The 14,919-nt window shown below is 35.2% G+C and overlaps 1 long non-coding RNA gene across 1 annotated transcript; it reads left to right on the top strand.

Moving 5' to 3' along the window:
• The first annotated feature begins 8,179 nt into the window (after positions 1–8,179).
• Positions 8,180–13,641, top strand: LOC145224698 (uncharacterized). Its single transcript, XR_013859717.1, has 3 exons — positions 8,180–8,322; positions 8,697–8,818; positions 13,334–13,641. It is a non-coding gene; the product is annotated as an uncharacterized LOC145224698 (long non-coding RNA).
• Positions 13,642–14,919: the final 1,278 nt, after the last annotated feature.

Here is a 14,919-nt window from a genome sequence, read left to right as displayed (position 1 = left end):
ATACCAGTTTGACTCCAAATTGCATGACAGATTTATTGCGATTTATTGACTATTACTTTTGCGACCTTCGTTTGCGACAACAACTAATTGGAGATCAAGTCACTCGGCAAACGTTCCAGGGAAGACGCATAAGACCTCAGTTTGTTGTTAAGCACTCCGTACTTGACAAGTTATTGCTCACCAAAAATTTAGACGTTAATTTTTTTTCACCCATGTTTTAAACATGGAAGCAATCACATATTTTGTGATGAAAACTGACAGTTTGACATACCGCGATGCTAGCAGTAAAATTGTCCCACCGACTGCATGAAACATCCAGAAAAAGAACTAAACTGTTGGCTCAAATGTTCTTTACATAACCAACAAACATGTAATGCTTCATTATTGTGTCTGGGTTTCTTCTGTTTGTAATAACAGTTTTTTTTTGCCTCACTTTGTAATGGTCAAAATGAGGATTTTATCTGTAAAATAAAACCACTACAATTGCCGGAACCTTGACGTGGTGTAGTGGCTTACAACCAATACCGGCTAATTAATGTTGGAATTAAAGAACTCTAACTCCGGGCGACTCGAGTCTAGGCAATAGAAATGTTCAAAACTTGAAACTTCTTTCTCTAACGTACATCTGTGCCAATTTATAGAAAACTAATAGGCTCGGAATGTATTTTTGTTTGTTTCGTAACAGTGGACTAGCTATATATGCATTTATATATGAACGACCTATGTAAACAAGTATCGGTTAAAGTCATTTCGTTGGCAAATACTGTTTGAGACCAGAAATGTGACTCTACAAGCTGAAACTTGTTGCTCTAAAGTACATCTGTGCCAATTTATGGAAAAATATTAGGCTCGGAATGTATTTTTATTTGTTTCGCAACATTGGACTAGCGATGTATGCATTTGTATATGGGCGACCTATGTAAACAAGTATCGGTTAAAGTCATTTCGTTGGCAAATACTGTTTGAGTCCAGAAATGTGACTTTACAAGCTGAAACTTCTTGCTCTAATGTACATCTGTGCCAATTATTAGAAAAATATTAGGCTCGGAATGTCTTTTTAATTGTTTCGTAACATTGGACTATATTCTGTGTATGCATTTGTATAAGGGCGACCTACGTAAACAAGTATCGGTTAAAGTCATTTCGTTGGCAAATACTGTTTGAGACCAGAAATGTGACTCTACAAGCTGAAACTTCTTGCTCTAAAGTACATCTGTGCCAATTTATAAAAAAATATTAGGCTCGGAATGTCGTTTTATTTGTTTCGCAACATTGGACTAGCCGTGAATGCATTTACATATGGGCGACCTATACGTAAACAAGTTTCGGTCAATGTCATTTCGTTGGCAAATACTGTTTGAGACCAGAAATGTGACTCTACAAGCTGAAACTTCTTGCTCTAAAGTAAATCTGTGCCAATTTATGGAAAAATATTAGGCTCGGAATGTCTTTTTATTTGTTTCGCAACATTGGACTAGCGATGTATGCATTTGTATATGGGCGACCTATGTAAACAAGTATCGGTTAAAGTCATTTCGTTGGCAAATACTGTTTGAGACCAGAAATGTGACTCTACAAGCTGAAACTTGTTGCTCTAATGTACATCTGTGCCAATTATTAGAAAAATATTAGGCTCGGAATGTCTTTTTAATTGTTTCGCAACATTGGACTATAGCCTATACTGTGTATGCATTTGTATATGGGCGACCTACGTAAACAAGTATCGGTTAAAGTCATTTCGTTGGCAAATACTGTTTGAGACCAGAAATGTGACTCTACAAGCTGAAACTTGTTGCTCTAATGCAGTGCTTTTCAACCGGGTGTATTGTACACCCCAGGGTGTACCATAATTTTTAACGGGTGTACCACTTTGATGGGGTGTACTGGGGTGTACCATATACAAAATATAATATACCTATGACTAGGTATCACAATAGGCAGGTTTCAGTTTTAGAACAGACTGACTGGAGTGAACAATATATGGCACAACATGCATCTCAAGTGTACGTAGATTTTAAGCTGCAAAACTCTATTTGTGACGTCATAGATTAATATTTCACTTCATAATCGTTGTTAATGGTAGTTATTTTTTAAGTAGAAAGTGGATTATGGCTTGTTGCTCATCATTATTTCTGTTTGCTCATCATTCTTTCTGTTAGGACCACAGAATCAGTGTGTTACAGGGTTGAATAAATTTTTCACTGGGGTGTACAAATTTTGAGCGAACGTTAAAAGGGTGTACCGCTTCAAAAAAGGTTGACAAGCACTGCTCTAATGTACATCTGTGCCAATTATTAGAAAAATATTAGGCTCGGAATGTCTTTTTAATTGTTTCGTAACATTGGACTATAGCCTATACTGTGTATGCATTTGTATATGGGCGACCTATACGTAAACAAGTATCGGTTAAAGTCATTTCGTTGGCAAATACTGTTTGAGACCAGAAATGTGACTCTACAAGCTGAAACTTCTTGCTCTAAAGTACATCTGTGCCAATTTATACAAAAATATTAGGCTCGGAATGTCTTTTTATTTGTTTCGCAACATTGGACTAGCCGTGAATGCATTTACATATGGGCGACCTATACGTAAACAAGTATCGGTTAAAGTCATTTCGTTGGCAAATACTGTTTGAAACCAGAAATGTGACTTTACAAGCTGAAACGTTTTCTCCAAGCGCAGTGGTGCGTAACGTTTATTAACAATTTTCGCACTTTCCATTTCGGCGAAATGATGATGGTATTGCAACTTGCCAGCAAACCCAATAATAAACATCTATTAAATCGCAACATCAAAACAATAACAAATTGAAAACGTGTGACCGATGATGCGTGACGATTGCAAAACATAGAGATCGTTTTATGCAATGATTTCGAATTTTTTTCGCTTTCGTTTCAGTCCAACTCAGATTTGCTTTAATGTTTTTGCATCATAGTAAAATGAAGTTAAATTGTCAACTTGTTGCCCTTTCTGGAAATCTGCCTTGCCTCCAGTGTGCTTTGGTGGCGGATATGATCAAAGTACTAAAACCAATCTTCAATTCAATATTAAATATTTATTCACCTCCCAGCAAATTACGCATAATTTGACGTTAACTTTCTATCACTTATTGCAGTCAATGTTTTGAGCAAAAATACTTGTTTTCAACACCTGCAGAAAAACTTGTCTGTCGCAAAAAAACCTATTAAGGTGCAAGCATTATGGAGTAATAAGTATGTTAAGTATATTTATTTTGCGGTCTTCAAGCGGCGGGGTGGCGAAAGACCCTGAGGTCAGCCATCTCGAATTTAAAATAGGCGAAAAATCAAAGAAAAAAGTAAAAACGTAATAAAAATCAGTATGAGGAAAATAGCAATTTTAAATTTTATACAATAATAAGGCGCAAAATCAGATAATGGCAAAATATAAACAAGCAACAATAGGCTAAACAAATAAACCAAGAAAGGGCACTGGATAAACAAACGATAACGAAATGTGATTCGGTAAAAAAACTCAAAATAAAAACGATAAACTGATGATAAACGTAACAGAAAACCGTAAGTAAACGAAAAAATAAGGTTTAGGTGGTGAACAGAAATTGGCATTAAAATAAATACAGCAGATAAATGCATAAGTGGCAGTCGTAACCACTGGAAAACCACGCGAGCAAATATAGCAGGAAACGAATAAATAGATGACAAGCGAGGTGGAAAATACTAAATAAAAATATTTGTTATATGTATTTGTTATAAAATATGTTGGACCGCAAAATCAACGCTTGTAAACAGTAGGCCTATAATTTTTCCGTTCAGACTTTGGGCTCCTTTAAAACGGGGCAGTTTTATCCAATTCGGCAACGGGGCATTTCTGTAGGGGTGAGTAATATAAGGTTTATTTTGCATAATGAGAGAAATCATAGCGACACGAAAATACTAAAACAATCAACAAGTCGAAAATAGCTACACTATATTAAAACGTTTTGGAACGCAAAATTGTGAAAGACACAACTAAACACGCAGCAGCTACAATGTACAGTATTTCTCGATCTAGGCGTCACAAAAATAAATAACTACAAGTAGGAAGTACATAACATGACAAAATGAACAAAATAGTACGAAAGTCACTGGTGACATAAGACTGGCTTTATTTGAATAAACCACGATTTTAACTGTTGCTTGAATGTCACATTGACGTTCGATTGTGAACATTCAGAGAAACACTCTTGAGTGTTTCTTACTTGTTTGTTATAAACAGGGGGTTGCACAGTAACAAAGGCTGGGAGTCACTGATGTACACCGTCATTACAAAGCGTTATGAGATAGAAGCTGACCAGAAATTGAGTTTGGCGCAATGTGAGTAAATCACCTATGAGGAGTAACGATAGTGGAACAAGTAGAAAAGGGCATACATTATGGAGTGGTTAGAATGAACTAAGGCACTAAACAATCAAAGTTTAAGTGTAGTATACTTGAAACTGGAGTGGTGGCTTTGCACATATTGCCTTGCATATACACTACAACCTATTTTGAAACATAAATATATTCCCCACACTTATTTCACATTAGGTCCCATGTCATCCACTGCCTTTTATAACCTTGGTTGTTTCTGCAGGCATTCATGCAAAGTTGTAAATAATGCATTTCAAGAGATAACTACCAGAAAGTTTGTGGTTGTGAGGTGAAACATAGTGATTGGTACTGTGTGTTAATAAACAGGCTATAGAGTTCAAACTATCTAAAAAATAAAGAGGTAAATAATGAGAAAATAGGCTTAAACACAACAATCAGCTGCCATCAATGGCAAATTTTACAAGGAAATGGCAAACTCTGTAAGCTGCCCAGATTTCTTCTGATTCAGACATTGTTTGAAAAATTAACAATTTTTGAGGGCTAATGGGGTTCTACTCCTAAAGAAAAATAACAAACCACATTGCAAATTCAACATTCCTGTAAAATTTTGTCCCAGTCGGTGTTTACAATTTTGACCACCGGAGGTATTTTGAGCAAAAAGTGTAGAGACTTCTGTGTTCATATGGTTGTTACACTCCCGCTGCCATGTACACCAAACAATGCAAGTAGATCACAAGCACAAGTAACATATGTTTAGTTGCTATATGTACACCATTACACCACACAACCCTTTCGTTTGTGGTGTGCAGCAACATGCAAAAACATTTTATTCTTTTGGTGAAAGTGGGGTAAATATTGGGGTTATCGACTGAAGCAGATGGCGCATCTACATAACTACATCTACCATCTGTGTAAGTTTCATCCAAATCCATTAAACATTTGATGGAAAAACGAGTCAGACAAACTGTTTTGGGGGGAACCATTTTAGGGGGCTAGCTGGGTAAATACTGGGGTTATCACCACAAACAAAGTGGGATGCACATCTACATAACTATATCTACCATCTGTGTAAGTTTCATCCAAATCCATCAAACATTTGATGGCAAAACGAGTCGGACAAACTTTGGGGGGAAGCCATTCTAAGGGGTTAGCGGGGTAAATACTGGGGTTATTGGGTCAACCGAAGCATATGACACATCCACACAACTATATCTGCCACCTGTAAGTCTCATCCAAATCCATCAATAATTTCACGGCAAAAAGGTGAACAAACTTCAGGAAAGAAAAAAACAAACAAGAAAATAACAAACAAATCAAGTAAAATCAATTTGTGTCACCTTCAGGGAAGAGAACCGATAATTCTCAGTTAAGCTTCAGTAGTGCCTTCCCTATGAAAGGAATTATAGATTTTTGTTTCTTCTTCAATGTTTCAGTGAACGTTTGTATAATGTTTGTTAATGTTCTTTTTCATCCACTGTGGTTTACAAAGCTACAACTGTATGATGTGCAACAGGTCCTTCCAAGTCAAACAAATGTGTCCAAGAATCCCGGACAGGGTTGTAAACTTCGACTGAACTAAGTTTCTCAAGCCTGTGTAGCAAAACATCCATGGGTCAAATCTTAACACATCAAAAACTAACGGTGATGTCACAACCAGTACTAAAGAGCATTATGACGATACAGTGCACCAAATATAGTTCCAAACATTTCTAAAAAAGCTCCATAAGGGGTCAACAAAACTGGAAGCACATATGAATTTTTATTTTTATTTTAAACTGGTGACTCAACTCTATGACCACACACATATGAATTGTTATGTTTATTTTTATTTTAAACTGGTGACTCAACTCTATGACAACACTACAATAACACTTACACAGACTTCGCTCCACCTACAACATAAATCTTTCCGTTTATAACACAAGCTCCATGCCATGCACGTCCAGTGTTCAATGGCTTTAGTGTAGTCCATTTTTGGGCAGTTGGATCGTAACATTCGTGGTATGATGATGGTGATAAAGACCATCCTCCTGTATACAATTTATTTATTGTTTAATGCACTTAGTTAAATAAAAAAACAAAAATGGCTAATTAAGGTTTATCCATATGCAGAACATTTTCCTTTCAAAAATCATCCCTGTCCTTTTGCTAAAAAAAATGGTGGTTTCAAACTTGGTTTGGCCCGATAATACTGTATCGGCAATGCTACCTGAAGCCAAGTGTGGTAACGGGTTCTATATGGATGCCTAAACAGGTAAACATGCACTATATGCTGTTGTTTTGTTACAATATTTGTCAAAAAGTACTTCACACAGACTTTTGATTAAGTCGGCATTGCAACACAATCTTTATCTCATTAGGAGGTTAGCTGTATGTATGTGACAACAAATAAGATGTGTCAAAAAAGTGATTTTACTGGCGATTCGCTTATGTGCATCTAATTTGTTGTGGTACAGTTGAAACTTATATTAAAACACAGTTGAAAATTCACTTGCCAAATATACTCTGCGTTGGTACGGTAATGTGAATGTACTGTGAATATACCTAAAAAGCATATCTTTAAAAATGGAAATGATGAACAGGAGTCAAGTTTTGGTCTTTGTAGCATGGTATAAACCAGTGGTTCTCAAAGTATAGGTCGCGACCCAAACATGGGTCGCGCAGGGTCAAAAAATTGGTCACGCTATGGTGATTCACTTCTGCCCAAACGAACTATTACTGCATTAAGTAAACACAAACGAAGTTACTTAATGTAGTAGTAAAGTCACCTCACTCGGCCACATTGTACAGTTAAACGAACCAATCATTTCCACATACAGACGCCAATAGGCTTCCAACTCCACTGTTACGCACCTGGCGATTGTTACGTCATAACACGGAAAATAATAGGACAAGTTAATCATGCGAAACTGACGGTGGAGATGTAACAGTTAGCGTTTAAGGATGAGTTCGTACAAGGAAACATTTTTAGGTTTGGGATTCACTTCTATCAATGATCATGTTGCTGCAATGTCACAATATGTGCTGTGTTATGCAGTGTTGTCGAACGAAATGAGCTCGTTAGGCTTGCATCGATTTTGACATGGGCGGACCCCTATGCAGCGATGAATTGCATTCCGTCTCATTATCGAACAGCACAGTTAAAGTCGAATCTGAGATCTTTCACTAAATATAAAATATGAAGTGGTTTCCCGAATAAAAAATAGAGCCGTGCATTGAAGATATAATAAAGGAAAAATTTCAGTTTCATCAATCATTCTAAAATAAATCAATCATTTGTTTCTAATAAATCACTGTTTTATAGTTCTGTGTACTATTTATTACTGGTTGTCTGTGTCTTTTTCATGCATATCAGAAAAAAATACATTTTTTGATGTTTGAGACTTGGGTCGTGAGATGTTCATAAAACTCAGATTTGGGTCGCGGTCAAAAAAGTTTGAGAACCACTGGTATAAACCAACATTATACTCTGTTTTGAGATAATTATTGCTGATATCATTTGATGAAAACTTTATCCAAACATCATCTAAAATTTGTCAAGTTGTAACCCTAAAACAATAACCCCAAAAAAGTATGAAGCAAAGTATCTGATGCATTTTACAGATGTCACTAAAGTTTTCAGTATCAGGCTGCAAAAGTTTTTGTGTAAACTATTGAGTACTGGTAGCAGAATGAAAAAGGGTATCTGGTCAACCCAAGATTAAACAAATGCTGCAAAAGATTTCCAAGTGTACCACAAATTTTCAAATGCAACTGTTGACAGATTTTATTTGTTACTGAAATCTGTTTTACCATCATATGAACATTAGATATGCCTTTCCTTAAAACTCCTTTTTGTGTTTTTAGCCTGAAGGTGTAATAGGAACAAAGAGTTACTTTGTTGATGCACTGCAAGCCTATTGTGGAAAACACTGCTGTAGTGTTTAAGAGAAATAGTTCCTCCCGAAAAGTACAAACAAATGTGTAATTGTAGCAGGCAATTTAATACAAAAAGGTAATTTACATTCATGGCATGTCTAAACAGTAGTCTTGCAAGATAGACAGTACATTTAGGGTTAAGTATATCATATGCATTTTGTTTTAAAAAAACTTTGGCTTGTTTTAGTTTTCATTGATTAAAGCTATATTCAGGCTGGTTTTGACAACTTTATTAAACTGTTATTACTGTCAAACAAGCATAATAAAACGTTTGAAATGGATTTCAAAAGGCTGCAGGTTAAACAGTTGGGGCTTTGCAAAAGAATGTTTCTTAACTTGTGACTCATGTGAAGAACAAATTCAGTTCCAGTGTAAAATCTGTGTTAGCTGCTTGGTATTTTGCTTGAAGTATTACCTGTGACATAAATCTTTCCATTCAATTCAACGCAGGATGAACCTCGTGTTGCTTCATGATTCATTGGTGGAATCAAGATCCACTTCCCACTTCTCAAATCTAAGTGTTCACCAAAGCTATCTGCTCCACCAACACAATAAAGTGAATCTGCAAACAGGTTTGTAAAATACTTTTTGATGTCACACAAATTAGCATACAGAGTCAACATAAAACTAAAACATTTGACGAATACACTGTTGCTGCCAGGCATAACATATCAACACAATTTTTAGCTCTTCCGGCAGTTTTTTTATTTTAATATGTTAAAACATTTGACATTTGTAAAAATTTTGAAGGTTGCTGCAAAATGCTCTTAACTTGGGAATGGTTTAGGATTTGGAAACTACAGTAGTTGTGTTACATGCTATAAGTCTGCTTCCATACCCAATTGTAAATTGTGTTATTTATTAGAGAAGGAACTTCAGAAAACACTGTGACCTAGTTCTTAACATATATTTACATCCGACACTTATTTTATATTGGGTTCCATATCATCCACTGTTTTTTATAACCTTAGTTGTTTCTGCAAGAAGAAACTCATAGGTCCCCACACATGCAAAGTTGTAAATAATGCATTTCAAGAGATAACAATGAGAAAGTTGGGTGTTGTAAGGTAAAACACAGTGGTCGGCACTGTGCATAAATAAATATGCTATATGCAGGGTTGCCATACCATCCTTATTTATAAGATTTGTCCTTATTTTGAAGGGCAATGTCTTACAAAAACATATTGTCCTTATTTCGAAGAAATGTCCTTGTTTTTGACTTGAGTCCTTGTTTTGTCTTATTTTCAACAATTACAAGTCAAATCCCTGCTACAAGTAAAAGTAAACCAAGAGCTGAGCTGTCAAACTAAGATGCACGAAGTATTTTGTACGAACCAAGGAGTCGCTGGAACAGATTGTTTTTGCCAAAAGAATGACCTGTGATATGTCATGGCTCGCATAAATGCAAAGATTTGTTCCAAAAACGTTTGTTTCGTTTCGTATAAAAATTAATTTTCGGTGGTCCTTATTTTAGGGTCCATGTCGATGGCAACCCTGGCTATATGGAGTACAGATTATTTAAATTCATTCCATTCATACATTTGTTAAGGTTTTTCTATTTTATGACTATCTGAAAAAAAAGTGTTAAATGGTGAGAAAATAGGCTAAAACACAACAATCAGCTCCTATTACCATACATACTCGCAGATAGGTTGCAATTTTTTCCTTATATTAAAAAAAATATATAGGTGCGACCAATCCGCTTGACATAAGTGCAAATCGCCATCAAGTCAGAACAAAATTGAAAGTTTTCAGCTATTGCAAGTACCCTATTTTCCGGCTAATAAGCCGATTTTCTGGACCTACGTTTTCAACCTAATTTTCTGGGGTCGGCTTATTGGGCGGATATAACGTATATATTTGAGTATAACGCGCAAAATGTTATACTAATTTTCAATAAAAAATTAAGGGTGTACGTTATAGACGCGAATTGCAGTGGAAATGTGCTATTGCCACTGTGGTTCAATTGAATATGGGTGCATGTGCTCGTGCATGCACATACCAATGTGAGACAGTTTCTGTCGCTCAGCATGATGATGAAAGTCAGGAATTTGAAGAATTCGGATCTGATTAAAACTTTATTTTAATTTTCATCAGCTAATACACATATTACTAGACTAGTCTAGAACAAATTTTTGAAACATGCCCACAATTAATTTGACATTTAACCTGAACTTTCCGGTGGATATTTTACAATGTTTTAATTGACGTTTTCAGTTAATTATAAAGTTTTCAAATAATTTTTTTAACAAATTTATGTGTGTATATATTTTTGTAATTTCTCAAACAGGGTTAGGGGTCTGAATGTACTGGCGATGATATACAGGTTTGTAGCGAGTTGGTTATTCATGAAAATCGTATGGTCTGCGCTTGTGTACATGCACTTATTATTGCTCACACATATCGATAAACATATTTTGATTATATTAAGCCTTACAAAAAAAATTAGAAGTTATCCATGCAAAAAAGCTAGGAAAAGGGCCATTTAAATCTCTAGATTTTCAGTGCGACTTATGTGCGAGTCAACTCTAAATTAAACTTTTTTAACACAAAACTAATAGTGCGACCTATCGGCGAGTATATACGGTAGTGGTGAATTGCACTTGACTGTAGGGTTCTAGTGGAGTAAATGATAGGTACTACAGAGTTTTACACAACAACCAACACCTACAAATGGTACACTCTACAAACTGTCCAAATTTCATTTAATTAATACATTGTTTAAACAATTGAACCATTTTGGGGGTAGAGCTACTAACACCACAACGCAAATGACAACCAAAAGTCGATTGGTTATATCTCCAAAAATGCTCACAGTAAGGGCTATTAAGGTCGGGGTAAGATATTAGCACTTAAAATTCAATAAAACTAACCCAAAGAATTAGTTACAAATGTAAAAAGTTTAAAAACTTATTTCCCAACCCAACCCATTTACAGCCGCTAAATAAAAAATTCAGCTCTTTACGCCCCCTAATCTCCCGAGGTTGTCATTTGCGTTATGGTGTTAGTAGCTCTACCCCCAAAATGGTTCAATTGTTTAGACAATGTACGAATTAAATGAAATACCAACTATGGTATACTTTTGTCTAAATAATTGGCCACTATGGCTGATGGGGATAAGTTTAAGTTAACTTCATAACGGCTACATCGAAGCCACAAGTTTATTTGCCAATAGAGATATTGTTTCTCTGATCACCAAATAGCCTTCTTACTTCCAATAGAACACATTGCATGTTGTGATCTTTTTTTTATCATGTCATGAACTCGACTCCACTCATTCCTGTTCACATTATAAACCCAACACGTTGAAAGGTCATCAATATTGGATCCACCAGTCACAAAAATGTTGTCTAAAACATATTTTCATTTTGCCAACCTGCAGTAACAACTAAATATTTAGTATAGTTCTTGTTAACCTGTGTATAATGACACATCTGGGTTTAATAAAGCTGTACAAGAGGTTTAGCTGAACTCTTCTAACTTTTACACGCAAACGAATAAATTAAGGATTTCACAAAGCTGTATAGGAGGGTTCAAGAGATTAAGAAAAAGCTTTAAAAAAAAAACACAAAATCTTGGAATGATTTGTAAAAGGTAAAAAACGCTAACCAGTTTTATGGCAATCCTAGCAATCTTACAAATGTATGTATACTTTTTCCTATAGACCAGTTTTATGCAATCCTAGCAATCTTACAAATGTATGTATTCATTGACTTTAGTCCATCACTTTAAAGTTTGCATTTGTATTAGCAAAGTAGTTTGTCTAAATATCTTTAACCGATGATAACATTTTTTTAAATTTAGAAACAATTCCTATTCAAACGTTGCTGATCACATACAATGAGAGTTTTCTTCATTGTTTTGGCTCTAATCCACTTACCTCCAATAACTGCCGATGCAGCATGACATCGAGCTTCCAACATTTCATCCAACATTTCCCATTGTTTGTTTGTTGCCAAATTTAACATTTCACAACTTTTTCGTGCAGCTCTGTCATGTCCACCAAAAGCATACATTTTTTCTCCAATCTTTGCTGAGGTCAAACCATATCTTGGTTTGTTCAGTTTCTGCAAAGTTTTATTTAAAGCAAAATAATTTAGCACAAAAGTTTAGTGGCTGCTCATATAGAGAAGTTACATTCAATCACTTTCATGCATTGTTTAAATCCAACAAAGACATCGTTTGTTTGGTAATAAGTAATGTTCACAAACAATGCCAGACAACAATTAATATTTGACAACTTCTACCTTGCACCTATATCACATTGACCCATGCCAGATACACAAATATTTCCTGATTGTGCATGAAAAGTTTATAACTTATAAAACCTACTGGTAAATGTTGATGTTGTTTTCTTGTGGCATCATATTTCACACAAGCTCTATCTAAACCATAACCATTTCCACCAAGAACAACAAATTCCTCTGAAACAAATTTACATTGTTTCATATATTTGTTCACAGAATTTATACCAATAAACTTATTAGGGATGGGCCGAGCCGAGCCAAGCCAAAATGCTTGACTGAGCAGTTGCACAAACTGACCAGAGCATTAAATTTGCATAAAAAATGTGAATTGTTTTAATTGAAACTCAGCAGAAAAAGTTATTTATTAAAAAATATTAAAAAATGTAAGCTTGTTAATGTCTTACAGAGCAGAATTTACCAAATCTGGGATTTAGAGTATTAAATTCATTTTGAAAAAAAGTGGGTATTACAACAGTTTTGTGCCTACTTTATAATGTAACACAGTATAAGTCTGTTTGTATACTGAACTTTTAAACAATTTATTTAACAAAGGGTAAACTTAAGCCAGTTTGGAAGATGATAGGAGTCAGGATATATGGACATTTTGGTGCATCAATTTTAATGGTTTAGTATGCAAGCTCAAGCTAAACTAAAAACTTTAATTTGTAATTCGACTTTTAGCGGATTCACCACTGACTCCTGTCATGGGTTCGAGCCCCACCACAGGCTAGATTTTTCTAGACTGTGCCTTGCCGTATTGCAATACTTGATTCGGTATACCACTTTTAATAGGCCTGGCAAACTACGATTAAATAAACTTATTACTTTTTTTCTTCCTAGGTGTTGGTGCAGTGATGTTTGGCTGACTGGAACCTGGTTCAGATGAGGAACTTCCCCCTGTTCACATTAACATAGATTAGTTCAACTCAGTGCCTTTAATAAAGCAACAAAGATGTAAAAAATGTTTTTTATTAACAGTCAAGTTTATGTAAACAACCCATTACAATAAACATGCTGGTTCCTTCAGTAAAAAGTCTACTATTGCACTAATTTTAATAAAGTTTTGACTCAAGTAGGCTTGGCCACAGAGTCCATGCATTTTTTCACCAAATATCTATAATAACAAAGAAAATTAGTAGTTTTGAACAATTGGGTTACCTGGTAATAGTTATTGTGTGATTGAATGGAACAATTGCTCAAATATATAAACAAAATTGAAATAAATTTTATACAGTCTTGTAAAGTTTTAATGGTCCACAGCAGTGTTTCCCAACCTTTTTTGTACTAACGCCCACTTGCGCTTTCGATTTTTTTACAACACCCCCAGGTCCAACAATCCTTGCCGATTTTTTTAAAAGCCAACGTAGAGTTTGATGTCATTTTGTCATAAATCAAAAAACAAACAAAATGTTGATGTAAGCAATGTTTTTTAATGCAAAAAGAAAGCATTGCGACACAATCGTTTCTCAGCAAGAAATGCCAAACACCATATTAACAAAAATGTACAGGAACAAAAACAGAGGCATGAGTGAAGAAAACATTTTTTTTGTGATGCTGTGCTTAAATGCACACTTCGCTGCATATAAAAGCAAATATCTCTAATGAGATTGCTGAATTTGGTGTTTAGCGGCCAAGTCTTTTACTCTCGGTTCGATATTGCTAAGAAGGATTCTCAAATCTCCTCTTTTAGGTATTTGCAAGCGGTTTCATTGCTTTGTTAAAAGCTGAGTAACTGCACTAAAATATATGAAGTTGGGAAAGCTAGAAAGTAAAGTTTAATTTCTTTCCACAACTTGGGATACCTTTCGGGAATTTCTTTCTGCAACCAAAAATGTTGGTATGATTTTTTGTAAAGAGGCTTTAGCTCAAAGTCTTTTTTTAGACCAATTAACTCTTCTTGCATGTCGAAATCGGTTTCATTTACACTGGTGTCTGTAAATGGATTTAGAAACCAGCTTGTTATGTTCATGTTGGTTAGATCTTTGAATCTGCAGCTCATATCTTTGTGCAAAGATTCCAAATGATCACAATAAATCAAAGGGTTGTCTTCCAGGTTAGAGTTTCATCTTTTTCATCTTTTCTAGTTCATTTAGTTTGGGAAATTGGGACAGATTCCGACGGCCAATATTGTTCTTGAAGAAGATTAGCTTGTCTAAAAATGTACAAATCTTGGATTTAGCTTGGATAAGGTTTAAGTCACTGTCTTGCAGTTGCAAATTAAGATCGTTGAATGTGGTAAATAGATCTGCTAAATAGGCAATGTCTGGTTTGTTTGCTAAAAGATAGTCACTCAAAAATGTATTTGTTTTCCTGGAGAAATTGTACGATACTGTTGAGAAGAGAATAAAATCGTTTTAAACAGTTTCCTTTGGATAACCACCTCACTTTGGTATGCAGAAGAAGGCGATCAAATTCTTCATCGTTGG

This window comes from Phallusia mammillata, chromosome 4, assembly GCF_965637545.1.
Source record: "Phallusia mammillata chromosome 4, kaPhaMamm4.hap1.1, whole genome shotgun sequence".
NCBI lineage: Eukaryota > Metazoa > Chordata > Ascidiacea > Phlebobranchia > Ascidiidae > Phallusia > Phallusia mammillata.
Note: the sequence above shows the minus strand (reverse complement) of the source record. Positions and strands in the feature narration are given on the sequence as shown.